Source organism: Xenopus laevis, chromosome 6S (assembly GCF_017654675.1).
Source record: "Xenopus laevis strain J_2021 chromosome 6S, Xenopus_laevis_v10.1, whole genome shotgun sequence".
Classification (NCBI taxonomy): Eukaryota; Metazoa; Chordata; class Amphibia; order Anura; family Pipidae; genus Xenopus; species Xenopus laevis.
In genome coordinates this window covers 134,927,547-134,955,464 of record NC_054382.1, presented here as the reverse complement: position 1 = coordinate 134,955,464, position 27,918 = coordinate 134,927,547, and positions in this window count along the sequence as shown.

The window sequence follows — 27,918 nt, the reverse complement described above, 5'->3', positions numbered from 1 at the left end:
GAAAGAAATTCATGCCCTCAAATCGGAGATTGTGCTCCTACAAGAAACGCACCATAGGAGAGGGGATCCTTGGCGTTTATACCATAAGTCTTTTCCTAACCATATTCTTGCTTCTGGTCTCACTAAGAAGGCCGGGGTAGCGATACTGTTCCGTAGAGACTCTAGATTTCAATGTGAGAATGTAATACGAGATCCAAATGGTCATTATTTAATTGTCCGGGGACGTATAGATAAGATTCCTCTTTTGATAGTTAATATTTATGTACCGAACAAGCGCTCCTTGGCGTTTCTCACGAAATGCTTTCATAAAATTGAATCTCTCCATTGTTCCAATGTGATTATAGGGGGGGATTTTAATATGGTGTTATCCCAAATTAAAGACCGGGCTCAGCTGGAATGCAGTAAGATCATTCCCAGTAGCGAACAAATGTCTATTAAGTTCAGGGACTTGTTGAGAGCCCATGCTTTAATTGATGTTTGGAGGGTTGGACATCCTACTGACCGGGAATTTACTCATTACTCCCATGTTCATAAGGTACACACCAGAATTGATTACTTTCTGATGTCCTCCCAACTATGCACTATGCGGCATTTCTCCAAAATTCATTCTATCACTTGGTCGGATCACGCCCCTATAGAGTTGACCATTGAGATGCTGAAAACCCAAAGGAATAGACATGCTTGGCGTTTGAATGAATTATTGCTGAAAATTCCAAACTATGCGGGAAAAAATTGGGGAGGCCCTCGTGGACTATTTTGCGCTTAATGACGGGTCAGTAACTTCTCAGGGGATATTATGGGAGGCCCACAAACCGGTTATACGTAGTCATTGCATTTCGTTGGGCGCAGCCCTTAGGAAGTCTACCCACTTGGCTATCCTGTCAACTGAGGCCTTACTGAAGGAAGCCGAGGAAATGCAGGTTAAGTTTCCTAGTAGATCTAGACTGGCTCAAATATTACAGCTACGGAACCAAATTAAAGATCTAAAAATTCACCAAGCGGAAAGAAGTCTGGCTTCTTTGAAGCAATTGTATTACGAGAGGGCAAATTCCTCCCATACTTTATTGGCACGTAAGTTGCGCCAGCGAAAGGCAATGACTACTCCACAAGTGATTCACACTTCTTCTGGCCCTACCTCTGACCCTAATAGAATAATGAGGGAGTTCAGTACCTATTACCATAACTTGTATAATTTGGATCGGACAGGGACTCAGAAGGCCCCACATATTAACGGGATTCAAACCTATTTAAAGGACTTGCATTTACCAACTTTGACAGCCGAGGAGCTAGATACCCTTAATGTGGACATCGGTGAAGATGAATTGTGGGAAGCGTTAAAAACGATGCCCTCCTCTAAAACCCCCGGACCTGATGGCCTTCCCTATAGCTACTATAAGACTTACAAACAGATTCTGACCCCACATGTCTTACGTATGTTTAACGGTTTTCTGAGAGGTGAGAGGGTCCCCCCTACCTTTAAGGAATCCTTCATCACACTTATCCCGAAGGAGGGCAAGGATTTGACCAGGTGTAGTAACTATCGCCCTATTTCCCTACTCAATTCCGACTATAAAATTTTAACTAAAATTCTCTCACTACGGTTAAATCGCCTGCTCCCTAAACTAGTCCATATGGATCAAGTGGGTTTTATAAAGGGCAGGAAGGCTGGGGATAATACACGGAGGGTCATAGATCTGATTGATATAGCTAACAAAAGACGGGATTCCATGTTACTCCTGAGCCTGGACGCAGAGAAGGCGTTTGATCGCCTGGACTGGGATTTTATGTTTCTCACTTTACAGCATATGGGTTTCTCGGGTGAATTTTTGGTTATTTTACACTCCCTTTATACGGATTTAGGAACAAAACTTAAAATATTGGAGAGAGTATCCCCGTCCATACCCATCACTAATGGTACGAGACAGGGATGCCCTCTCTCCCCGTTATTATTTGCAATTAGCATTGAACCGCTGGCTCAAAAGATTAGGGACAACCCTAACATACATGGCCTAACGGTAAGGGGGACGCAGTACAAAATTGCACTATATGCCGATGACGTTATTCTCTCGATCACTCGTCCCAGACGTCCCTTCCTAACTTGCATGTCACGCTAGATGGGTATGGGAGGTTCTCGGGGTATAAAACCAACGAGTCAAAGTCCGAGGCCCTACATATTAATATTTCGGATCCCCAGCTTAAACTTTTAAAATTGAACTTCCCATATAATTGGCAACCTACGTCCATTACATATTTGGGAGTTAAATTGACCCCCTCTCATAGTTCCTTATACGCGGCCAATTACCCTAGGCTAGTGGAGGTGTTGAAAAAAGACCTGCTTGAGTGGAATCGGTACAATTTGTCTTGGTTTGGGCGTATTGCGTCTGTTAAAATGAATTTGCTTCCCCGTCTATTGTACCTATATGACACTTTACCAGTAGCGGTTCCTAGGCGGACCATAGATGATCTTCAGCGAGCAATCACAAAATTTTTATGGAATCATAAGAGACATCGTGTGGGACAAAAAGTGCTGATGGCTCCTAAAGCCTTGGGGGGTTTATCATTGCCCAACCTGTATAGCTACTATTTAGCGGCCCAGGTCAAACAGGTAGCGGGATGGTTCTCGGAGTTTCCTTTGACTACGTGGGCGGAAATTGAGAGGAATTATATGCTAAAGGGGTCCCCTGCATGCACACTGTGGACGAGATGTAAGCAGGCTGCTCGTATTCTCCCTTTAGAATCTATGAAACAGACGGCCTCCTGTTGGAGTACGGTGTCTTCCCACTTAGGATTCCAACCTCACTTATCTCCACTAATCCCGCTACTCGATAACCAAGACTTTCTGCCAGGTCTGACACCTTCTACTAGGGAACAACTAATTTTGGCCAAGATCACCCATCTTTACTCTCTATTTCACAAAACGGAAGGTACCCTCTGCACCTATAGGGATATAATTGGGAGGGACGGTGGAGGCTCAATTTCTCCTTTCTTATATATACAGTTGAGACACTATGCAATGACCATATTTCCAGCGGCACGACTTCCGCAGAATCACCCTGCTCTGGCACTTTGCAGACTTGCTCCTACTCAAAAGGGTTTGATTACAAGGTGGTATCTGTCTCTTAATGCACTGGATCTTGAGAAACATCCTCATAGGTATATGGCACGGTGGGAGCATATGCTGGGAACTGAGATCCCTCTCTCAACTTGGGATAACATTTGGGAAAATGCTAGGGCGACCTCGGTTTGCGCTACCATTAAAGAAAACATCTATAAAATTATACTGGGTTGGTATCATACCCCACAACTCTTACACAAACTGTTCCCTGATTCAGCTGATTCTTGTTGCTGGAGATGTGGGGATGTCGGGGGTTCGCTTCTCCATATGTTTTGGACCTGTCATAAATTGAAACGGTTTTGGGATATGGTCAGGGGTTGGGTTGAAAAGGTAACTATGATAATAGTGCCTCTGGATCCCTTAGTGTATGTGCTGGGCAATAAAATCCCTGTAATTCGGCATCCCACACAAAAAATGGTTAATTGCATACTTACAGCGGCTAGGGGTTTAATAGCTAAAAGTTGGAAGGCTTTGGCTGCCCCATCTGAGAAGGAATTCCTGGATAGAATCCGATATGTTCGGAGGATGGATTATCTAACGGCACTCAAACATGATGCGGTAGATCAGTTTAATAAGATCTGGGGTAGTTGGGATGCTATTGAGGCCTTGTCACACTCTTGCGCTACTGTCGGGAATTGATGTGTAACGGGTTGTGGGGATGTTAAATGCTGTCAAATAAAGTCAATAAAGATGTCTTGGTGGGACGGTCGGGGATTTGATATATCTGTATGATGGGGAGGGGCAGGTTGGTGATTTGCCGGTATCATTGGGTCAAATATTTTACGGTCATGCATAGGAAAAGTTCTGTTTTCTGTGGGCTTGTATTATGGAAATTCATTTTGAGATGTTTATTTTGTCATGAAAGAACATGTCATGGCCCTCTGAGGGCAAACTGTTTGCTGTCTGTGTGAAATTTGAAAAATAATAAAAATTTTCTTTCAAAAAAAAAAAAAAAAAAGAATTAATAGTAGTAGAATAAAAGTGACAACTTAGCAAACTTACAATTTTCATCATAAGTTATGAGTAGTGTTGGTGAGAACTCATTATTCTGTATAAACATATCCATCACCTTGACCACCCATCTGCTAGTCACCAAACCATAACCTCTACTTCATGCTGCCTCTTCATTAATTAAACTCTTTAGATAGGGTCAAATAGTGAAGTGCTCAAGGCTTACTCAGAAAGAGGTAAACTAGTGAATTAATTGGCTCAGCAATTGTCCTGACCAATGAGCCATTACATACATGTGTACTAGTTACAAACAGTTGGGTGTTGATGAGTTCCCCTACAGCTACTTACACCACTGGAGTTGCTCATAATCTTAGGGTAATGACTGAAATAAAAGCTACTTCTGGTACACTGGGGCAATACCCTGTATCAATGTATATATAAGCGGGTAAAGGGAAAATCTTAAAGGAGAAGGAAAGCTACAGAGGCATTTTATTGCCAATAGATTAGCTGCAATAGTGCAAGCTAGAATGCTTTATTTATTCTGTAGAATGTTTTACCATACCTGAGTAAAATGCTCTAGAAACTCTCTGTTTGTTTAGGATAGGAGTTGCAGTATTATCTTGGTGTGACATCACTTCCTGCCTGAGTCTCTCCCTGTTCAGATTACAGCAGAGAAGGGGGGGGGGAGAGGAGCAAACTGAGCATGCTCTTGCCCAGGGCAATGAGGTTTAAGATGAAGGCAGGAAGTCTGATACAGAAGCCCATGTGTACACAATAGAAGGAAAGAAATGCTGTGTTTCTTTTGATAGGGGACTCAGAGCAGCATTACTTTGGGGGTTTACTGGTATATTTAGATGGACCTTTCTGATAAGGCTTACTTAGTTTTAACCTTTCCTTCTCCTTTAATTATGAGGAAAGACTGGCCAAATTGGGGATTTTCACGCTGGAGAAGAGTCGCTTAAGGGGTGATATGATAACTATGTATAAATATATAAGGGGATCATATAATAATCTCTCTAATGATTTATTTACCAGTAGGTCTTTCCAGCTGACACAAGGTCACCCATTCCGATTAGAAGAAAAGAGGTTCCACCTAAATATTGGGAAGGGGTTTGTTACAGTGAGAGCTGTGAAGATGTGGAATTGTCTCCCTGAATCAGTGGTACAGGCTGATACATTAGATAGGTATAAGGAAGGGTCGGATGCTTTATTCACCAGTAGCTCCTCCCAGCAGAAAGGAGGGAGCCAATGAGATTAGAGGGAAAGGGGTGTTACAGGGAGAGCTGGGAAGTGAATCAGGGGTACAGGCTGATACATTAGATAGGTACAAGGAAGGGTCGGATGCTTTATTCACCAGTAGCTCCTCCCAGCAGACAGGAGGGAGCCAATGAGATTAGAGGAGCGAAAGGGGTGTTACAGGGAGAGCTGGGAAGTGAATCAGTGGTACAGGCTGATACATTAGATAGGTACAAGGAAGGGTCGGATGCTTTATTCACCAGTAGCTCCTCCCAGCAGACAGGAGGGAGCCAATGAGATTAGAGGAGGGAAAGGGGTGTTACAGGGAGAGCTGGGAAGTGAATCAGTGGTACAGGGTGATACATTAGATAGGTAAAAGGAAGGGTCGGATGCTTTATTCACCAGTAGCTCCTCCCAGCAGACAGGAGGGAGCCAATGAGATTAGAGGAGGGAAAGGGGTGTTACAGGGAGAGCTGGGAAGTGAATCAGGGGTACAGGCTGATACATTAGATAGGTACAAGGAAGGGTCGGATGCTTTATTCACCAGTAGCTCCTCCCAGCAGACAGGAGGGAGCCAATGAGATTAGAGGAGGGAAAGGGGTGTTACAGGGAGAGCTGGGAAGTGAATCAGTGGTACAGGCTGATACATTAGATAGGTACAAGGAAGGGTTGGATGCTTTATTCACCAGTAGCTCCTCCCAGCAGACAGGAGGGAGCCAATGATATTAGAGGAGGGAAAGGGGTGTTACAGGGAGAGCTGGGAAGTGAATCAGTGGTACAGGCTGATACATTAGATAGGTACAAGGAAGGGTCGGATGCTTTATTCACCAGTAGCTCCTCCCAGCAGACAGGAGGGAGCCAATGAGATTAGAGGAGGGAAAGGGGTGTTACAGGGAGAGCTGGGAAGTGAATCAGGGGTACAGGCTGATACATTAGATAGGTATAAGAAGGGGTTGGATGGTGTTTAGCAAGTGAGGGAATACAGGGTTATGGAAGATAGCTCATAGTACAAGTTGATCCAGGGATTAATTCGAGTCAGGAAGAAATTCAGAGGTTTCAGATGGGGTTTTTCAGAGGCTTCAGATGGGATTTTTTGTCTTCCTTTGTATCAACTGGCAGTTAGGCAGATTAAAAAAAGTTAAAAGGTTGAACTTGATGGATGTGTGTCTTTTTTCAACCTAATTTACTATGTTACTATGTATGTTATTAAAAAACAGAACCTTGTACTTCATTCTAATTAAGCTGAATGAATCCATATTGGTGGCAAAACCACCCTATTGGGTTTATTTTATGTGTTTAGTAGACTTTGGGTACAGTGATCCAGACTTATCCCTTGGAAATCCCTAGGTCATAAACTTTCTCGAGAATAAATCGTATATCTGTATAAATATATAGTTGTAGCCAGTGTTCTTCTCAAAAAGCACTGTCTTGGTGCTGCCAAAAAGAACTTACAAGTATCACAACTTTTGAAGCCTCAGTTGAAGAACTGGAGCAGGGTTAAGGTTAGGACCCACATCATCAGTAGAGAAATATAGAATGTACATTAATGACTGTAGGATGCACTTGGCTTCAGTTCTTCTTGTCAAAGGGTATTTGTCTTTTGTGTTCTCTTCTCAGATTTGAAAGGACAAGGTAAGTTCTGGACGGATATAACACTCCACTTTGTAGTGGTGATTTTGTTCCCTGGACATCACCATGTAACACAATAAATAAATGAATTTTAAGGGGACAAACTAAATGGAATAACACAGTCTTTGTATTTTATTTTGTTTTCTATGTTTCTTAAAGACGTTTTGTTGAGTTTCAATCAAAGGAAGTTCCTTTAGAGCATTTTCATTTCCAGTTCCACCACTTCTTACCCACATGAACTGCTTTTAACAAAGAAGCCTTGGAAGTGGGAAAAGAAAGATTTTGCTACACCAGTGCAGCAATGTATGATTGTCAGCCTATGTGGAATATTTACTTATAGTCACTGGTCTTTAGACCCATAGCACTTGATAATTCCAGCATGGTGAGTCCTTGCTGTGCATTTTGTGTGCATTTTCAGACCAAACTGGTTTTATCTGAATGTTTAGTCTTCCTATTAACAGTCAGACAGCAGGGAGACAATGGAATGGTTTCCACACTGAATATATTGGATGGTTACTGTTCTAGGCTGATGGAATTCTATACCTGATGTTGGTTTTCAGCCAATGGAAATTTCTGCTCTATGAAAATCTTAATGAGTATAAGTCAGGAATGCAACTGTTTTGGACTCTTAGGGTAAGGCCACACTGGGCGTTTTGGGGAGATTTGGTCGCCTGGCGTCTAATCGCCTCGTCTTTGTGGCGACCAATCTCCCCAAACGCCTTCACTCACTCTGCGCTGGCTAAAATGAAAAAAAAAAAAAAACGCCGGTGCTAATCACACGCAGCAATTCGTTTTCCGAAGTCGTCTGAAGTTTCCTCGTGAGGTGACTTTGGCGACTTCGAAGGATCAAATAGACAGATGACTTGGACAAAAGAAGTTAAAGACTGCTCAGGTCACAGTTCATTTCAGGGTACAGAACATGGGTTGGCACAATGATAACACACAACTTTTTAAACTTACCTGATAAGTAAGGCTTGATAAAGGGCCCAGTGTGGCCTGAAACGCTGGCAGAATTAATGTCTACTTTTAAGCCAATAAAACACTTTTTGCACTAACAATTTTGGATCAGTTTGCTGCAGTACTTGAACTGGCCCTGGGCAGGTGGGCTTTTGGACTGTTTAGCACCTGAAACCTGAAAATGTATCGAATTACCAGGTAGAGCACTCTAACACTGTGGATTTCCTGATAAGTAATGACTTACTGGACCTCCAGCCCAAGAAGTGAATCATGAGCAGAATGTTACTTACACAACCTTCCCCATTGGTTGTAGCCAATAAAGCCTCACTTCAGTTTCGTCTTTGGAGTCCTTTGCTTTGGGGGCACAACAAGGAATCGCCATTGTAGAAGGCTACAAAGCGACTCGCGTGGACAGCCTATCCTTAACTCAATCTGTAAGTCAACAATCTACATAGACAAGCTGACAGCCAATCAGAGCAAGTATATGGAAACCTCCCACACTTCCAAGGCTGCTAAGTGAATCGTAGCTCATCAGGGTATGAACTGTTGCAGTAAAGGAATCGTTTTTGCAAACAAAAATCCAATGCATGTGTCTAGCACATTCCGCCTCACCCTTTCCATATGCAAATATACATAATTAATAATTCATTATTCCCAACATTATGGTAAGCAAATTACTTGCACCCCTAATTCCTTGCAATAAACACCACCCCACACTTCTCTCCAAGCAAAGATCACATTACATCCCATCTCTGCTTTGGTTCAGCAATGACAAGAGCCTTCCAGAGACGGTGGATCATTAATCGAGAAGAAGGCGAAGTAGGTCAACTGGCTGTTGGGTTATAACATAAATCACAAATCAGTACCATATGTAGGTAGGAAAAGCTTCTAACCAGAGGCAAAATACAATAGACTAAATTCCGTGTTTGAATTGGTACTTGAATTATTAGCAATCTGTCTGTCTAATACCTGCCCAGCTTGCCATTGTTTTGATAAATTGGGCACGCACTGAGGATAAATGACCCCTATAAAATCCTAACGAAATGGGCAGAGATTTTCCTGCTCAGTAATTGGTTCTCAGCTGTAAGTTAAATGGGTCTCATGTAACACAATGAACCTGACGGCTCATTCTGCTCTTTACAAAATGTATTGGAACTGAAGTGTTTTCTAGTATGGAAACAATGGCTTGCTCTTTTCATATGGATATAAACCCAGTTTATGGATACTATAAATTAATCTAAACTATATGCATATCTACTACTGCTTATTGTGTATAAAGTGTGATGGAGACAGAGGAAAGTGTTGGAAGGGTTACTGCCTGCTCTGCTATGTTTTTCATACAGAAATAGGGATTGGTAACACTAGATAGGTACCTAATATATAGAGACAAGAGGAAAGTGTTGGAAGGGTTACTGTCTGCTCTCTCTCATTTCCCTACAGAAATAGGGATTGGTAACACTAGATAGGTACCTAATATATAGAGACAAGAGGAAAGTGTTGGAAGGGTTACTGTCTGCTCTCTCTCATTTCCCTACAGAAATAGGGATTGGTAACACTAGATAGGTACCTAATATATAGAGACAAGAGGAAAGTGTTGGAAGGGTTACTGTCTGCTCTGCTCTCATTTCCCTACAGAAATAGGGGTTGGTAACACTAGATAGGTACCTAATATATATAGAGACAAGAGGAAAGTGTTGGAAGGGTTACTGTCTGCTCTCTCTCATTTCCCTACAGAAATAGGGATTGGTAGCACTAGATAGGTACCTAATATATAGAGACAAGAGGAGAGTGTTACTGTCTGCTCTGCTCTCATTTCCCTACAGAAATAGGGGTTGGTAACACTAGATAGGTACCTAATATATAGAGACAAGAGGAAAGTGTTGGAAGGGTTACTGTCTGCTCTCTCTCATTTCCCTACAGAAATAGGGGTTGGTAGCACTAGATAGGTACCTAATATATAGAGACAAGAGGAAAGTGTTGGAAGGGTTACTGTCTGCTCTGCTCTCATTTCCCTACAGAAATAGGGGTTGGTAACACTAGATAGGTACCTAATATATAGAGACAAGAGGAAAGTGTTGGAAGGGTTACTGTCTGCTCTCTCTCATTTCCCTACAGAAATAGGGATTGGTAGCACTAGATAGGTACCTAATATATAGAGACAAGAGGAAAGTGTTGGAAGGGTTACTGTCTGCTCTGCTCTCATTTCCCAACAGAAATAGGGGTTGGTAACACTAGATAGGTACCTAATATATAGAGACAAGAGGAAAGTGTTGGAAGGGTTACTGTCTGCACTCTCTCATTTCCCTACAGAAATAGGGGTTGGTAACACTAGATAGGTACCTAATATATAGAGACAAGAGGAAAGTGTTGGAAGGGTTACTGTCTGCTCTCTCTCATTTCCCTACAGAAATAGGGGTTGGTAACACTAGATAGGTACCTAATATATAGAGACAAGAGGAAAGTGTTGGAAGGGTTACTATCTGCTCTCTCTCATTTCCCTACAGAAATAGGGATTGGTAACACTAGATAGGTACCTAATATATAGAGACAAGAGGAAAGTGTTGGAAGGGTTACTATCTGCTCTCTCTCATTTCCCTACAGAAATAGGGATTGGTAACACTAGATAGGTACCAAATATATAGAGACAAGAGGAAGGTGTTGGAAGGGTTACTGTCTGCTCTCTCTCATTTCCCTACAGAAATAGGGATTGGTAACACTAGATAGGTACCTAATATATAGAGACAAGAGGAAGGTGTTGGAAGGGTTACTGTCTGCTCTCTCTCATTTCCCTACAGAAATAGGGATTGGTAACACTAGATAGGTACCTAATATATAGAGACAAGAGGAAAGTGTTGGAAGGGTTACTGTCTGCTCTCTCTCATTTCCCTACAGAAATAGGGATTGGTAACACTAGATAGGTACCTAATATATAGAGACAAGAGGAAAGTGTTGGAAGGGTTACTGTCTGCTCTCTCTCATTTCCCTACAGAAATAGGGATTGGTAACACTAGATAGGTACCTAATATATAGAGACAAGAGGAAAGTGTTGGAAGGGTTACTGTCTGCTCTCTCTCATTTCCCTACAGAAATAGGGGTTGGTAACACTAGATAGGTACCTAATATATAGAGACAAGAGGAAAGTGTTGGAAGGGTTACTGTCTGCTCTCTCTCATTTCCCTACAGAAATAGGGATTGGTAACACTAGATAGGTACCTAATATATAGAGACAGAGACATGGTGAATATGCTGGAAGGGTTTCTGTCTGCTCTGAATTAATTTTCCCTAATGAAATAGGGGTTGGTAACACTAGGTAGGTGCCTAATAATAAACTGGACTATATTTTGTAGGCTCTGTATGTGAGCATGTTTAAGAATGGTTGAGGTATAAGATTTGCTTCTTAAGAAATCAGTATTTTTATCAAGTATTTTTCCATTCAGGATGATTGCCAGCTATTTTGCCATTCTTTGTTCATTAAAAATAAAAAGCTAAAATCTAGGATGAGAGAGTCCATGGTGAGAAATCTGCATTGTAGACAGGCAGCCTGCTGCCAAATTGGGTCGTCTGTCCTGAGGGTTGGATATTTCATCTTCAGCGAGAGGTTCTCAAGCCAGCAATAAAATAAATAGAAGATGACATGTTTGAAGATTCTCTTTCTCTTCTTCTTTTTCGGATGGAGTCGCTGTGTAGGGATCCCATCGGGGACAAAATGTTTGAAATTAACAAGAGATGGAACATTCGGAGGCTCTTCAATCTAATGGGCAGATTCACTAAGATCCGAAATTGCGCCGGCGGTAGCTTCGCCACACTCCGCCGCACTTAGCCAGGCGTAGTTTCGCCAGCGCTACGCAAATTCACTAAAATGCGAAGTTGCACTCAGGGAGGCGAAGGGTAGCGAAGTAGCGCTAGTGTTAATTCGTCAAGCAAACCGAAGTTACGCTAGCGATGCCTAATTTGCTTAGGGAGCCAAGTTAAAGTACAATGGACGTATATGTTGCAGCAAATACATTACACTACACAAGCCTGGGAAAGCTTCATAAAATAAAAAAGAGTTTTTATTTTGCCCTATACATGTGCCCACTGTATAGTTTATGTGCCATATGTTAGTAAATGTAGGGGGGAAGGAGGGTACCCCCAAAAAAATGAACGATCTTTTTCAGCCTATCACCCTTAAAAAAGGAAAAGACACCAGCGTTTTTTGGGAAAAAATTTCAGCTTTTTTTTAAGCAAGCCCTATCTACTCCATTGCACTTCGCCTGGTCTCAGGTGACGAAGGCAAGTCTGGCGCAAGAGGTAACGTTCAGTAAAATGTGCAAGTTAGTGAATTAGCGTAGTTACGTGCTATTCGCCATAGCGCAACTTCGCCTGGGTGCAAAGTAGCGGTAGAGTAGGTTCACTTCGCTAGCGAATTTATGCCAGCGCTCGTTAGTAAATTTGTGAAGTAGCGAAATGACGTCACGCTGGCGAATTTGCACTAGCGTTAGCCACTTTGCGCTTTAGTGAATTTGCCCCATAATGTCCTCCTTTTAAGGGAGAGTCAGGCAGTCAGATCTTTCTAGTGAAGGCTTTATTGGGAATATAGAGGTAACATTTGGTAAGTGGAGATCCAAGAACTTTTCATCATTCACTAAACAGAACATCCAAGAAGGTCCCTTTGATTCTTCCTTGGACAGAGACAACTTTCATAGAAACCCAATAGTTTCTTCTCTCTCTATCTCTCTCTGTAGATTGGAATGTTCTGCACCTGTTAAACATGCATGCACCGTGAATGGTTTATTGGCTGAGAAATCAAATTTTCAGAAATTGGACAGGGAATGAAAAAATATATAAAACCGTTCTTATCTGACGTAGCCGGTGGGAGGCAAGATGTTCTCCTGATTTGCGTAATGCTGACATCGCTGTCACAGCTGGGGGTCCTAAAATCTGTCATGGTCCTCGGCAGATTATTTTACAATCCATTATGGTTCCACTTCAGTCCACTTGTTAGAGAATTGGGTTTTTGATTTTATTTAAAGAGAAAAGTTCAGATTCCTCAGCGTTTCTATTAAGCGGATGGATAATGACTGTTCTGCTCCTAAAAAGGACAAATATATGCCAGGCTGAGATCAGTATGGTAACTTGCTTCGACTTCCATTCCCCCCTTCTTCCGCATGTCTCTTGTAAAAGTGTATCTTTGCTGCTCACATTTAGCATTGATGGTGCGTCTGGGTTAAGTCGTATGTAACGAGAACAGTGAATAGGAACTGGGGGCTTTCATCCTAGCACATCTGAATTATACATTTCAGGGCTCCACCAAATCAACGTGGGGCTTTAGTGTCGGGACATAATTGTTCTCATTGGAACGAAATCCATAGGCCAAAAACAAGAAAGTGCTGGCACCGTTTCAGAACATGGGCAGCGCAATGCACTTCAATCATTATTAGTCTAAGAAGCCCCCCCAAAAAAAAGAGTAAGAAAGAAACTGGATATTCAGTGGACACATTTTTAATTTGATACATGTCACGTACAGGGAATATTCTGAGGTGTATGAAGGTAATTTACATACCTTAAGGAACATTTATTGTTTTCCTTTTAATAAAATCCGGGTGATGGTTTTGCTTCCTGATAACGGAACCACCAGTGCCCAATGGCAAAAACTTGCATCATCGCCAAACGAGCGGATCTTTCCCCGATATGCCATTAACGAGCATGTCTATATCGGGAGTAATCTGATTGTTCGGCCGTATGGCCGAACGATCCGATTATGATGTGCCATGGGCTCCGGCGGGATCGTTTGGGTCAAATCAAACCTGACCGATCGACCAAATGACCGATCTCCGCCGGACGAAAGATGTTGGCACACGCCACACACGATCTGAAAATTGGATTTGTACGATAGGATCTGTGTGTCTATGGCCACCTTTACTCTTACCATCTTGTCTTACGTTAACCATCTTGTCCTACTGTCCTCATCTTATCATACTTGCCATCTTGTCTCACAATAACTGTTTTGACCTACTGTTTTCATCTTGTCTTTCTGTAACCATCTTGTCCTGCTGTCCTCATCTTATCCTACTTTTGCCATCTTGTCGTACTGTGCCCATCTTGTCCTTCTCTTGCCATCTTGTCTTTCTGTAACGATCTTGCTCTACTATTTCCATCTTTTCTTACTCTTGCCATCTTGTCTTACTGTAACTGTCTTGCCTTACTGTTGTCATCTTGTCTTACTGTAACCACTACTACTCTTACCATCTTGTTTTGTGTTTTCTTATCTTATTGTCACCATCTTGTTCTACTGTCTCCATATTTGCTTAATCTTGTGATTTTGTCATATTGTACCCATATTTTCCTACAGTCCCCATCTTGTCTTGTCTTTCCACTATGTCCTACTTTGATTGGTTGCACAAATGGAGGGCACAGTTAGCTGCACAGTTCGAGGGCAGCAGGTTTGGTTTCACGATTGGAGGGCAGCATGTTTGGTTTCACGATTGAAGGGCAGCATGTTCGGTTGCTCGTTGGAGGATAGCAGGTTTATTTTCAGAATTAAAGGAGAGCATTCTGGGTTACAGAATTTCGGAGAGTAGCATGAAGGTTATAACAATTTGGAGGGTAGACTGGATGCGGGATTTGAAGAGTTAACACTGCTACATACAAGATACTGTTCCATACAGAGTTAAGGGCCTATGTCTTGTGCTTTGCAACTAATTCACTAATACACAGACAGGACGTCATTCTAAATCCCCACTGCGCTGCCCCTTGGGTATGGCACTTGGTGTCTGACTGAGAGAGTTATGGCACTTTATGCTTCCTATCCATAAGGCTGTTACTTACAGGAGAATCTAAAGCGGTTCCATCACGGGCCGGATGATCTCATGAAGAGAAATTGCTATTGATAATAAAGACTGTAAATTATTCAGCAGGGAAGAATGCGGATTTACTGTTTAGTGCTGAACTCAAACTTCAAGCCTGGTAATAATATTGTAATGCTTCAAATTTGCAATGTACGGATGGAATAAGTTTAGTTTATATTCCCCTCCGTAGCGCCCCCTAGAGGAAATGATGGAACTTACTCCCAGAAGGGAATGTTTCCCTGGGGCAGCATAAGTAGAAGAACCTCACTTTATGGAAGCTCCTGGGTGCTCATTGTAGACAAGGGACATAGAGGACGAGTTGACATTCCTTGAATCACCCATACTGGTGTGAACTTTGTCTAAATTCAGTGGGTGTACCAGAGGCCACCCCTTTAGACTAGAAGAAAAGAACTTTCATTTGAAGCAACGTAGGAGGTTCTTCACAGTGATGACAGTGAGGTTGGGGAATGCACTGCCGGGTGATGATTCAGTTAATGACTATAAGAGGGACTTGGATGATTTCTTGGACAGACATAATATAAAAGGCTATTGTGATACTAAACTCTATAGTTAGTATAGATATGGGTATATATCATTTATGTGACAGTAGGGAGGGGTGTGTGTATGGGGCTGGGTTTTCATTTGGAGGGGTTGGACTTGATGGACTTTGTCTTTTTTCAACCCAATTTAACTATGTAACTATGTAAAGGTGGCCATACACTGGTCAATACTCTATGATGTTTAGACAAGTATATATTTATATGGCTGAAAGGCCAAATGATCGGAACATCAGAACATCAGGAGCCCCCTACTGTGACCCAGTGCATAAACAAAAAAACTTCATCAATTATCAATGCAACTAAAGAACCATCAGAAAAAAATCTGTCCTCACATTATGGAAAGTGAAGGCAGACAAGTCCCCTGGCGGCAGATTGTTACCTGTTTCATCCATCTGGTTATTTGATTTGCTTCTTTGGTGAAGATTGCGGCTTTCATTTTTCCTTTTCTCTCCTTTGCTCTGTGAAGAGAAGAGACAGATGGTTTATTTTCCTCCTCAAACTCTACTTTTCAATGTATCACTTTGCTCTTAGGCAAGTTTAAATCTCAGTCTACAATAGCCTGACAGACGCTTGGAGGGGGTGCACTGTCCTAGTGGGGTAGATTAAACTTCGTTAAAGGCAATTGTGTTTGTGATACAAATATATCCTTTATTAATGGAACAAATAAAACTAGTATAAAGATCACAATCCAGATGTCTGACAAACTTACAAGTATTAAACCTGCTAATTAGTATATCTAAAATCTGCTGTTATGAGTTTGTCCAAGTTTAAGGATGTGTAGACCCCAGACTGGCTATAAATCTTTTTAACTTCACAGCAAGTCACAACTCTGGCTGCTGAGATGGAGAAATCCATTAATGTTAACTCAACTTAAAGTCAACGGTTAATAAAGAAAGTCAATTTAGATATGTAGTGGATAGCCACCCCTTCCTATTTTTCTCCCCCACCCATGTTAGCTCCTCCTAGTGAGTACAGGATGTCCAAACTACCTGTTAGTGAGTGTTCCCATGGGTAAATAGTGGGAGAGCTGCAACAGTCCCATTAGTGCTCTATAAACCAGATGATAAATGAAAGGGAATCACAGTCAATCCCTTGGAGATACTCCTGTTAGTGCCCAAGTGCCATAACCAGGAGAAGTCTGGACCAAGAAGGAAGCTGTAAGTGGAGAAGTCCAATACACGGTACCAATGGAATAAAGAAGCTTGTAGTTGTATCCAGGCAGAAAAGTCAATGCAGGCAGCAAAGGATCAAAGTCAGGAACAGGCAGAGAGTCAAGAACCACAGACAAGAAATTAATTTAGACATACCTAAAGACCTATGCTTGGGCATTCTGCGTCTATCTATTTTGAATTTTTGCGCCAGAGACACCGCCATCTGGGAAGCGCCGCCGCAGTGAATGAGAGCACCATCAGGCCCTCCTGACAGTACCTCCTCCTCCAGGGGGCCTCGAGAACAACATGACCAGGTTTCAGTGTGAACCTCTTGACAAATTCATGTACCAATCAAGGAGCATGCACATCAGAGTCCTTCACCCAAGAACACTCCTCAGGACCAAAACCTTTCCACTGGATCAGATACTGTAAGGAACCTTAAGAGAGTCTGGAAACAATGATCTTTTCATCTTCATATTTTTGCTGGCCATCAACAATGACAGGAGTAGGAGGGTGTTGTCCAAGGGAGAAACGGTTAGAAATTGCAGGCTTGATTAGAGACACATTAGGGATATTAGACATTAGGAATGCGCATTTCCGGAGGAAGTAGTTGAACAGCCACTGGATTAATGATTTCCAGAATAGAGAATGGACCAACAAATTTATGGCCCGACTTGGGAGAAGGGATCTTGAGATGGATATTTTTGGTGAATAACCAGACTTTGTCTCCAACAGAGTAGAGGTTCTGCGCCTCCTATCAGCGTAATTCTTTTCCGTTAATAAGTTCTTCTCCAAATTTGATTTAGTGGTGCTCCATATTGTAGACATGTGCTCAATATGATCATTGGCTGCTGGAACATCTCACAGTAGAAAGTCCTGAGGAAAAGCTTGGGTATGTTGACCAAAAACACACAAGAAAGGTGATCTTCCAGTAGCAGCATGGGTGGCATTATTATGAGCAAATTCTGCCCAAGGGAGAAGGTCGGACCAGTCATCGTGGCAAATAGACATATGGCATCTCAGAAATTGTTCAAGAGCTTGGTTTACCCGCTCAGCAGCTCCATTCAATTGGAGATGATAAGCCGAAGAAAACTGGAGAGTGGATGGACAGTTGATGATGAGGAAGGACAATTTCTCCTTATGCATAGACCCTATTGTGAGCATTAATTCCTCTGTGGTCTTAGTGATGAGTTCGGAAGTCAAGGGTTTATCTTCAATTGCCACAACTTGCAATGGACACAACATGGGTAGAAGGGGAATACCCAGATGCTTGGCAAAGGCAAAGAGTCAATGAAATTCCCTGCAGCTCCAGAGCCAAGGAAGGCTTGAGTGTTCACAGGCCCAGACAACAGCTGGAACTGCACAGGGAGTAAAAATCTGTTTGAATTCTTTTGTGGAGGAGGTATAACATTGCCCAGATAAGACTCCTCTATCCTACCTAGGTATTGGCGTTTCCCTGCTTCAGAGGACAGTTGTTGGCAAAATGAGCCTTGCCACCACAGTATCAAAAAAGGCCAGAAAAATGCACACTTCCGATCTGCATAGGCTCTTCCGAAGAAGTAGATGATATTTGAGGTATCTGGCTAGGAAGCAGAGGTCTTTGGAACCGTGGAGCCAGCATAGGTTGGAACTTCTTTCCACTATCCTTATCTGCTTGGCGTTCTCTGAAACGGGTAGCAATCATGATAGTATCAGTTCCTCAAGTTGCTCAGGGAGATCCCTATTGACCAAATCAATAGGTCTCTGCAGTCAATGTCCAAAACTCAATGGCATACTGACTCGCACTGAGAGTTCCCTGGAGCATCAAAGACTGTATGGAACGACTCCAGGAAGGCCCTTGCATCATTGATCAGAGGTTCTTCTCCCAGAGGGGATTAGCCCATTCCAGAGCTATTAGCCCACTTTAGCTCATTCTGAAGAGTAATGTGAGGGTTGAAGTGAAGAATCAGGCACTGATTCACTAACCCATCTGCAAGCTTGAGGATCACCAATGTAGCAAGGGGGTGGTGGAATACGGGGTTCTTTGGAAGGCACAGAAGGCTGGGCAACTGGAGGAACACTGGGAGCTGGAGAAGTGGCAGGAATGCTGGTCAGCAACCCCTCCAGGACTGACCCAATCTGAGCCTGTTGGGCTTCATAGGCCACCATACGAGGCGCCATCCCTCACAGAGTTGTTTCCAGTTCAGACGGGGCTTCCTCATTAGTGTCTATGGCCCAAGTATACTGTCAGGGCCCAAGTATCGTAACCAGAAGAAGTCTGGACCAAGGGGAAAGCTGCAAGCAGAAACATCCAATACGCGGTACCAAAGTAATAAAAAAGCTCATAGTTGTATCCAGGCAGAAAAGTCAATGGCGGCTGCAACAAATCAAAGTCGGGAACAGACAGAGAGTCAAGAGCCACTGAGTCAGACAAGAAATTAATTTGGACGAAACCCACGAACTTTACAAATAAAGACCTATGTTTGGGCATTGAACTCTGGTCTTTGGCGTCTATTTATTTAGAATTTTCGCGCCATACGTGACTTGATTACATCACGTGTCTGCGCGCCGGCGTTGCAACCACGTGATGGCCATGGGCGCCGCCATCTTGGAAGAGATGCCGCAGTGAACAGGAGTGCCATCGGGCACTTCTGACAACTCTTCAAAGGATAAAGGAAGGCTGTGTGTCCAGCAGCACAAGGGGGTACATTATTCATTATAATATATATGTGATCTTCAGAGTTACCTGTATAACTCAGCCTGCAGCCTTGTGCCTTTATATGGTCACAGAACAACCCCTCAGTGACTTCTAATATCCTTATCATTTACAGTAGGGGGTACATTATCCCTTATAATACATGAGTGATACTCAGAGTTCCCTGTATAACTCAGCCTGCAGCCTTGTGCCTTTATATGGTAACAGAACAACCCCTCAGTGACTTCTAATATCCTTATCATTTACAGTAGGGGGTACATTATCCCTTATAATACATGAGTGATACTCAGAGTTCCCTGTATAACTCAGCCTGAAGCCTTGTGCCTTTATATGGTCACAGAACAACCCCTCAGTGACTTCTAATATCCTTATCATTTACAGTAGGGGGTACATTATCCTTTATAATATAGGGTCCATGTAATTCCTAACTATTCTGCCATAGCAGTTGGTTTTCATTGCACACCATTGCCACCAGTCCGTCCCATCTGAATAATCCTGATCTAAATACACCGATATCCATATTCGCTTGACACTTTCTAATTGGCACAAAGAGCCCTGGGAAACCAATCTTCATTGTGCTACGGAGCCGGCGAGACATAACAAAACATCTGACTGCTCAGCTGATGATGAAGCCGATGTCCTGCTCATATTTAAGTACATGTATCCGGGGGGGGGGAGAGGTCACTTGGCACTGACTGATGGCCATGGTTGCAGTTGGTGAGTGTGGCCTCACACTGAATTTGGTGATTCATTTATTTGCAATGTAGAATTGAATTGTCAGTTCTGCTGGGCGCTCACCAGACGAGTCTCACAATGAGCCTCTGTGACAAGTCCAAGCTATTTAATGGGCTGCTCAGGAAGAAACTTCATCAATATGGAGATTGGGGAATGAATAGCGCGGATGCTTTTAAGAGCATTGTCTGGGCCATTTGGTCAGTAGAGTGGGGGGGACGCGTGCGTTTTTACTGTTCCCTGAAAATGGCTAATGTGTCTAAAACTGGGAGATTTCATGTCACATACTTGTCAGGGGAAGCCTAGCGGATGTGAAGGCTGCCATCTCAATGCTATGAGTGGAGCAACATCATGCCACATTGTTTCAAGAGCCGTTGCCTTCGAGATGCTTTTATTTCAAGGCTCGGCCGTCTCGTACACCCCGGCTCTCTCATTAAAGTGACACTAAAAGTATAAAAAGATTATGTTTTGGAAAGTGACTGACCTGTCTCTGTCACCGTGCGCTCGGGCTGAGCGGGGAGTTCACTCATCTCCTGGCGATTTCTCTTCAGTTCCTCCAACATGGACCTGTCACCAGCCACAAACATCTATTTATGTTAAAGGAAGAGGGAATCAACGACACAGCGGGTCAGTCCTTCAAGTTTCATGTATAGCGAGGAGAGCGGATATCCCAGTCTGACATCTAGAAACCCCCATTAATGTCTCACTAAATCTCATTATTACAAGTACAGTCAACAACTCAAATAATACACTGCACAGCAATGATAGATAAACCTGCCTTAACCTCAGCTACTAGTAGTTCATAGGAGATGCCACCAATCTGAACTGATGGGATGGCAGGGCTCTGTATCAAGGGATCCCAACAGCAGTAACTGTCATAGGCCCCATAATAACTCAAAGTAGATAGAAAAACATAAGTAACGGCCTATGACTGTGGGATAGCAGGTATAGTAGGGAGAGATGGTGCCTATAGTAACAGTGGATAATAGTCTCTGGGAAGGGAGTGTGACTGTGGGATAGCAGGTATAGTAGGGAGAGATGTGTCTATAGTAACAGTGGATAATAGTCTCTGGGAAGGGAGTGTGACTGTGGGATAGCAGGTATAGTAGGGAGAGATGTGTCTATAGTAACAGTGGGATAATAGTCTCTGGGAAGGGAGTGTGACTGTGGGATAGCAGGTATAGTAGGGAGAGATGTGTCTATAGTAACAGTGGATAATAGTCTCTGGGAAGGGAGTGTGACTGTGGGATAGTAGGTATAGTAGGGAAAGATGGTGTCTATAGTAACAGTGGATAATAGTCTCTGGGAAGGGAGTGTGACTGTGGGATAGCAGGTATAGTAGGGAGAGATGGTGCCTATAGTAACAGTGGATAATAGTCTCTGGGAAGGGAGTGTGACTGTGGGATAGCAGGTATAGTAGGGAGAGATGGTGTCTATAGTAACAGTGGATAATAGTCTCTGGGAAGGGAGTGTGACTGTGGGATAGCAGGTATAGTAGGGAGAGATGTGTCTATAGTAACAGTGGATAATAGTCTCTGGGAAGGGAGTGTGACTGTGGGATAACAGGTATAGTAGGGAGAGATGGTGTCTATAGTAACAGTGGGATAATAGTCTCTGGGAAGGGAGTGTGACTGTGGGATAGCAGGTATAGTAGGGAGAGATGGTGCCTATAGTAACAGTGGATAATAGTCTCTGGGAAGGGAGTGTGACTGTGGGATAGCAGGTATAGTAGGGAGAGATGGTGCCTATAGTAACAGTGGATAATAATCTCTGGGAAGGGAGTGTGACTGTGGGATATCAGGTATAGTAGGGAGATATGGTGTCTATAGTAACAGTGGGATAATAGTCTCTGGGAAGGGAGTGTGACTGTGGGATAGCAGGTATAGTAGGGAGAGATGGTGTCTATAGTAACAGTGGATAATAGTCTCTGGGAAGGGAGTGTGACTGTGGGATAGCAGGTATAGTAGGGAGAGATGGTGTCTATAGTAACAGTGGGATAATAGTCTCTGGGAAGGGAGTGTGACTGTGGGATAGCAGGTATAGTAGAGAGAGATGGTGCCTATAGTAACAGTGGATAATAGTCTCTGGGAAGGGATTGTGACTGTGGGATAGCAGGTATGGTAGGGAGAGATGGTGTCTATAGTAACAGTGGATAATAGTCTCTGGGAAGGGAGTGTGACTGTGGGATAGCAGGTATAGTAGGGAGAGATGTGTCTATAGTAACAGTGGGATAATAGTCTCTGGGAAGGGAGTGTGAATGTGGGATAGCAGGTATAGTAGGGAGAGATGGTGCCTATAGTAACAGTGGGATAATAGTCTCTGGGAAAGGAGTGTGACTGTGGGATAGCAGGTATTGTAGGGAGAGATGGTGTCTATAGTAACAGTGGATAATAGTCTCTGGGAAGGGAGTGTGACTGTGGGATAGCAGGTATAGTAGGGAGAGATGTGTCTATAGTAACAGTGGGATAATAGTCTCTGGGAAGGGAGTGTGACTGTGAGATAGCAGGTATAGTAGGGAGAGATGGTGCCTATAGTAACAGTGGATAATAGTCTCTGGGAAGGGAGTGTGACTGTGGGATAGCAGGTATAGTAGGGAGAGATGGTGTCTATAGTAACAGTGGATAATAGTCTCTGGGAAGGGAGTGTGACTGTGGGATAGCAGGTATAGTAGGGAGAGATGATGCCTATAGTAACAGTGGATAATAGTCTCTGGGAAGGGAGTGTGACTGTGGGATAGCAGGTATAGTAGGGAGAGATGGTGTCTATAGTAACAGTGGATAATAGTCTCTGGGAAGGTGTGTGACTGTAGGATAGCAGGTATAGTAGGGAGAGATGGTGTCTATAGTAACAGTGGATAATAGTCTCTGGGAAGGGAGTGTGACTGTGGGATAGCAGGTATAGTAGGGAGAGATGTTTCTATAGTAACAGTGGATAATAGTCTCTGGGAAGGGAGTGTGACTGTGGGATAGCAGGTATAGTAGGGAGAGATGGTGTCTATAGTAACAGTGGATAATAGTCTCTGGGAAGGGAGTGTGACTGTGGGATAGCAGGTATAGTAGGGAGAGATGGTGTCTATAGTAACAGTGGATAATAGTCTCTGGGAAGGGAGTGTGACTGTGGGATAGCAGGTATAGTAGGGAGAGATGTGTCTATAGTAACAGTGGATAATAGTCTCTGGGAAGGGAGTGTGACTGTGGGATAGCAGGTATAGTAGGGAAAGATGGTGCCTATAGTAACAGTGGATAATAGTCTCTGGGAAGGGAGTGTGACTGTGGGATAGCAGGTATAGTAGGGAGAGATGGTGTCTATAGTAACAGTGGATAATAGTCTCTGGGAAGGGAGTGTGACTGTGGGATAACAGGTATAGTAGGGAGAGATGGTGTCTATAGTAACAGTGGGATAATAGTCTCTGGGAAGGGAGTGTGACTGTGGGATAGCAGGTATAGTAGGGAGAGATGGTGCCTATAGTAACAGTGGATAATAGTCTCTGGGAAGGGAGTGTGACTGTGAGATAGCAGGTATAGTAGGGAGAGATGGTGCCTATAGTAACTGTGGATAATAATCTCTGGGAAGGGAGTGTGACTGTGGGATATCAGGTATAGTAGGGAGAGATGGTGTCTATAGTAACAGTGGGATAATAGTCTCTGGGAAGGGAGTGTGACTGTGGGATAGCAGGTATAGCAGGGAGAGATGGTGTCTATAGTAACAGTGGATAATAGTCTCTGGGAAGGGAGTGTGACTGTGGGATAGCAGGTATAGTAGGGAGAGATGGTGTCTATAGTAACAGTGGGATAATAGTCTCTGGGAAGGGAGTGTGAATGTGGGATAGCAGGTATAGTAGGGAGAGATGGTGCCTATAGTAACAGTGGGATAATAGTCTCTGGGAAAGGAGTGTGACTGTGGGATAGCAGGTATTGTAGGGAGAGATGGTGTCTATAGTAACAGTGGATAATAGTCTCTGGGAAGGGAGTGTGACTGTGGGATAGCAGGTATAGTAGGGAGAGATGGTGCCTATAGTAACAGTGGATAATAGTCTCTGGGAAGGGAAGTGTGACTGTGGATAGCAGGTATAGTAGGGGAGAGATGGTGTCTATAGTAACAGTGGATAATAGTCTCTGGGAAGGGAGTGTGACTGTGGGATAGCAGTATAGTAGGGAGAGATGGTGTCTAATAGTACAGTGGATAATAGTCTCTGGGAAGGGAGTGTGACTGTGGGATAGCAGGTATAGTAGGGAGAGATGGTGCCTATAGTAACAGTGGATAATAGTCTCTGGGAAGGAGTGTGACTGGGGATAGCAGGTTATTAGTAGGGGAAGAGAATGGTGTCTATAGGTTAACAGTGGAAATAGTCTCTGGGAAGGGTGTGTGACTGTCGATCAGCAGGTTATAGGTAGGGACGAGATGGTGTCTATAGTAACAGTAGGATAATAGTCTCTGGGAAGGGAGTGTTGACTGTTGGGATAGCAGGTATAACGTGTAGGGAGAGAGATGGTGTCTATAGTAAAGTGGATAATAGTCTCTGGAAGGGAGTGTGACTGTGGGATAGCAGGTATAGTAGGGAGAGATGGTGTCTATAGTAACAGTGGCATAAATAGTCTCTGGGAAGGGAGTGTGACTGTGGGAATAGCAGGTATAGTAGGGGAGAGATGGTGCCTATAGTAACAGTGGATAATAGTCTCTGGAAGGGAGTGTGACTGTGGGATAGCAGGTAAAGTAGGGAGAGATGGTGTCTATAGTAACAGTGGATAATAGTCTCTGGGAAGGAGTGTGACTGTGGGATAGCAGATATAGTAGGGAGAGATGGTGCCTATAGTAACAGTGGAATAATAGTCTCTGGGAAGGGAGTGTGACTGTGGGATAGCAGGTATAGTAGGGAGAGATGGTGCCTATAGTAACAGTGATAATAGTCTCTGGGAAGGGAGTGTGACATGTGGATAGCAGGTATAGTAGGGAGAGATGTGCTATAGTAACAGTGGATAATAGTCTCTGGGAAGGGAGTGTGACTGTGGGATAGCAGATATAGTAGGGAGAGATGGTGCCTATAGTAACAGTGGATAATAGTCTCTGGGAAGGGAGTGTGACTGTGGGATAGCAGGTATAGTAGGGAGAGATGGTGTCTATAGTAACAGTGGATAATAGTCTCTGGGAAGGGAGTGTGACTGTGGGGATAGCAGGTATAGTAGGGAGAGATGTGTCTATAGTAACAGTGGATAATAGTCTCTGGGAAGGGAGTGTGACTGTGGGATAGCAGGTATAGTAGGGAAAGATGGTGCCTATAGTAACAGTGGATAATAGTCTCTGGGAAGGGAGTGTGACTGTGGGATAGCAGGTATAGTAGGGAGAGATGGTGTCTATAGTAACAGTGGATAATAGTCTCTGGGAAGGGAGTGTGACTGTGGGATAACAGGTATAGTAGGGAGAGATGGTGTCTATAGTAACAGTGGGATAATAGTCTCTGGGAAGGGAGTGTGACTGTGGGATAGCAGGTATAGTAGGGAGAGATGGTGCCTATAGTAACAGTGGATAATAGTCTCTGGGAAGGGAGTGTGACTGTGAGATAGCAGGTATAGTAGGGAGAGATGGTGCCTATAGTAACTGTGGATAATAATCTCTGGGAAGGGAGTGTGACTGTGGGATATCAGGTATAGTAGGGAGAGATGGTGTCTATAGTAACAGTGGGATAATAGTCTCTGGGAAGGGAGTGTGACTGTGGGATAGCAGGTATAGCAGGGAGAGATGGTGTCTATAGTAACAGTGGATAATAGTCTCTGGGAAGGGAGTGTGACTGTGGGATAGCAGGTATAGCAGGGAGAGATGGTGTCTATAGTAACAGTGGGATATAGTCTCTGGGAAGGGAGTGTGACTGTGGGATAGCAGGTATAGCAGGGAGAGATGGTGTCTATAGTAACAGTGGATAATAGTCTCTGGGAAGGGAGTGTGACTGTGGGATAGCAGGTATAGTAGGGAGAGATGGTGTCTATAGTAACAGTGGGATAATAGTCTCTGGGAAGGGAGTGTGAATGTGGGATAGCAGGTATAGTAGGGAGAGATGGTGCCTATAGTAACAGTGGGATAATAGTCTTTGGGAAAGGAGTGTGACTGTGGGATAGCAGGTATTGTAGGGAGAGATGGTGTCTATAGTAACAGTGGATAGGGATGTAGCGAACTGTTCGCCGGCGAACTAGTTCGCGCGAACTTCGACTGTTCGCGTCCGCCGCAAGTTCGCGAACGTCGCGCGACGTTCGCCAATAGGCGTTCGCGTCAAAATCGGTCGCCCATTCGACCATTCGATCGCTAAAATCGAACGATTTTCGTTCGATTTCGAACGAAATCGTTCGATCGAACGATTAAAATCCTTCGATCGTTCGAATCGAACGATTTTCGGATGATCGAAGTTCGCGAACAGTTCGCGAACAGTTCGCAAATTATGCCGGTGTTCGCGAACGGCGTTCGCGAACACATCGGCGGCGGTTCGCTACATCCCTAACAGTGGATAATAGTCTCTGGGAAGGGAGTGTGACTGTGGGATAGCAGGTATAGTAGGGAGAGATGTGTCTATAGTAACAGTGGGATAATAGTCTCTGGGAAGGGAGTGTGACTGTGAGATAGCAGGTATAGTAGGGAGAGATGGTGGCCTATAGTAAACAGTGGATAATAGTCTCTGGGAAGGGAGTGTGACTGTGGGATAGCAGGTATAGTAGGGAGAGATGGTGTCTATAGTAACAGTGGATAATAGTCTCTGGGAAGGAGTGTGACTGTGGGATAGCAGGTATAGTAGGGAGAGATGATGCTATAGTAACAGTGGATAATAGTCTCTGGGAAGGGAGTGTGACTGTGGGATAGCAGGTATAGTAGGGAGAGATGGTGTCTATAGTAACAGTGGATAATAGTCTCTGGAAGGTGTGTGACTGTAGGATAGCAGGTATAGTAGGGAGAGATGGTGTCTATAGTAACAGTGGATAATAGTCTCTGGGAAGGGAGTGTGACTGTGGATAGCAGGTATAGTAGGGAGAGATGTTTCTATAGTAACAGTGGATAATAGTCTCTGGGAAGGGAGTGTGACTGTGGGATAGCAGGTATAGTAGGGAGAGATGGTGTCTATAGTAACAGTGGATAATAGTCTCTGGGAAGGGAGTGTGACTGTGGGATAGCAGGTATAGTAGGGAGAGATGGTGTCTATAGTAACAGTGGATAATAGTCTCTGGGAAGGGAGTGTGACTGTGGGATAGCAGGTATAGTAGGGAGAGATGGTGCCTATAGTAACAGTGGATAATAGTCTCTGGGAAGGGAGTGTGACTGTGGGATAGCAGGTATAGTAGGGAGAGATGTGTCTATAGTAACAGTGGATAATAGTCTCTGGGAAGGGAGTGTGACTGTGGGATAGCAGGTATAGTAGGGAGAGATGGTGCCTATAGTAACAGTGGATAATAGTCTCTGGGAAGGGAGTGTGACTGTGGGATAGCAGATATAGTAGGGAGAGATGGTGCCTATAGTAACAGTGGATAATAGTCTCTGGGAAGGGAGTGTGACTGTGGGATAGCAGGTATTGTAGGGAGAGATGGTGTCTATAGTAACAGTGGATAATAGTCTCTGGGAAGGGAGTGTGACTGTGGGATAGCAGGTATAGTAGGGAGAGATGTGTCTATAGTAACAGTGGGATAATAGTCTCTGGGAAGGGAGTGTGACTGTGAGATAGCAGGTATAGTAGGGAGAGATGGTGCCTATAGTAACAGTGGATAATAGTCTCTGGGAAGGGAGTGTGACTGTGGGATAGCAGGTATAGTAGGGAGAGATGGTGTCTATAGTAACAGTGGATAATAGTCTCTGGGAAGGGAGTGTGACTGTGGGATAGCAGGTATAGTAGGGAGAGATGATGCCTATAGTAACAGTGGATAATAGTCACTGGGAAGAGAGTGTGACTGTGGGATAGCAGGTATAGTAGGGAGAGATGGTGTCTATAGTAACAGTGGATAATAGTCTCTGGGAAGGTGTGTGACTGTAGGATAGCAGGTATAGTAGGGAGAGATGGTGTCTATAGTAACAGTGGATAATAGTCTCTGGGAAG